Genomic DNA, 2,364 nt, shown 5'->3' with positions numbered 1-2,364 from the left:
GAAAAGAGGTTTTATCGCACTCTGTTTTCCCTTTCAGTAGCTTCTGAAAATTATGTGTGCATGGGTATTTTTGGTTTAATCATATTTTATAATTTTTAACTATTACTTAAAACTCAAATTCAGTATAATCAGCCCATCTGTTAGCAATGCTTATAAAATTATGTTGAAGATTAAAAATCTGACGCAGTGTCAATATGTCCTAGCATAATTAAGCTTGGTTTATGATGAATGACTAGGATATGGCTTTTGTCTACTCGAGCAGCTTTAAAATGGTAAACCTTTTGCAAGCTTACTGGACGAAATGTGAAGGTATGCATAAAACAAACAAACAAAACCAGCGATGAAATTCAGATCTGCGTTCACAGATGTGGTGTCTCCGCAGGCCTTGGGAAATGCCAACAGGGTAATTCCATGTCACAACCAAATTCGCTGCATTTTTCAGTCCATCAAACACTCTTGGATCTGCTCTCCTCCCTGTAGAATGTCACCCAAACAGCTATTAAAAATTCAAGTTTGCTAAATTCATTATTCATTTTAGAAAGGGCCAACATGACCTGTATTGGCACTGGTGGAAAAATTAGCACATCGTTCACTTCACACGAATTGAGGGTATTGCTGAAAACGCTTACTCTGTTCTTCAGTACTTGAAGTACTGCCACATAGCCTAGTCTACCCGCAGTAAGAGTTAACAAGCGTTTTAATTCTGGCATTACTGTGAAACAACCATATATAGTCATCTCTATTGGAAAACCATTCTTTATGTGGACACCTTTTTTCCCTTTAAAATGTGTCCTTGGAAAAAAACAAAACAAAACAAAAGCCCGTTTTGCAAAAATAAAACTGTATAAGCCCTTTATATAGTTTATGTGCTAAACTTCCTGCAAAGTCTTCCTCCCTTACAAACTCTGCCTGCAGATGAAGTGTTTTAACCTTGCCCTCTTAATTTATTCTACATTCTAATTTTCAATAAACAGATGCCGCCTCTTTTTGCGCTTGTTTCCACATTGTTCCACATTCTGCCTGTGTTGTTTCTGCATGTGTGAATATTCAATTATCTATTTCTCCATGATTCTGATGTACTAAATGTCTGTACAGGTTTGGGGGAGGGTAACCGGGGAAGGCAAAACTTAGAGGAAAGAGAGTTGCAGAAGTTTGAACTATTCTGAGAGTCGGGTACTTTCCCTGAAAGCTGCTAAGTTAAGAAGAAAATCACAAGCCACAACTAGAAATGCAAGGATTACAAAAAGACAAGCGCACGGAAGCAGATTTGCTGCACGCTGGCTCATACCGTGCCAGTATTTCTTTGGTCAGCGCTTGGGTGTGAAATGCTCAATAGAGACCGAGGGGGCAGAAGAGGCTGTTGGTGCTGCCGCTTCTGGAAATTGTGTCTTTTTTGGATAAAAAGCACAAAGCAGCCGATTGCCATTGTGGTTATTGATAGCTAAGAAGAGCTGATAACATATCTTAGGACTCAAAAGTGAAGCACTGCTATATAAAGGATGAAATGCTACTCTTTACGGGAATGGCCCAAAAAAGGAGATCACAGGACAGGCATAAAGGTACAAAGGTTCTTCAGTACAGCTCTCAAGACCTTGTGGCCCAAAAGCCTAGCTGCAGATGCGAGTAGCTTTAATCCATAAATCTAAGGAAATGCACAGAACTTGACCGTTAGTAACTGCTGCTGCATTATTCACTGGTAAGGATACCTCTTTCCTGAAGCACTGGTGAGTTCTTACTGGTTGCAACCTGCACCATTACCTCGCTCTTTCCTGAAGCACTGGTGAGTTCTTACCGGTTGCAACCTGCGCCATTACCTCACGCACTCCTAGCTGGGAACCCGAGTGACTTGTGTCGGCGGTTGCTCTCATGCTGTCCTGATCCGACTCTAGTAACAACCACCAAGCGTGGAAATATTTTTATTATGGACAGCTTTAAGGCTCTGTGGAAAAACGGAGCTAAACTGCATTTCAGAGGTACGTACCAAAACCGGTAGGCTGGGCAGGGACAAAGGCTGGGTTCAGAGGTTTATGTTTGCCAAAAAAGGTACAAAATTTAGAACGGCAGAGGTGGATCTGGAGCTCGCACACAGGAGCCTGCAACTGGTGCAGTTTCAAAAGCCAGGGACGCTAATTGGAAAGATGGCAGAGCAAGGACATGCCCATTCAGAAGCTTCAGCTCACTGGGCAGCCTTTGCCAGCAGGACTCCTGCACAGCTGCAGCTGGCCGGTGAAGCCAGCCTTGCTTTTATGTTTGCCAAAAAAGGTACAAAATTTAGAACGGCAGATGGGGATCTGGAGCTCGCACACAGGAGCCTGCAACTGGTGCAGTTTCAAAAGCCAGGGACGCTTTGGAAAGATATGACAG

The sequence above is a fragment of the Aptenodytes forsteri genome, unplaced genomic scaffold (assembly GCF_000699145.1).
Source record: "Aptenodytes forsteri isolate BGI_AS27 unplaced genomic scaffold, ASM69914v1 Scaffold384, whole genome shotgun sequence".
Lineage (NCBI taxonomy): Eukaryota > Metazoa > Chordata > Aves > Sphenisciformes > Spheniscidae > Aptenodytes > Aptenodytes forsteri.
This window is presented reverse-complemented; position numbering follows the sequence as displayed.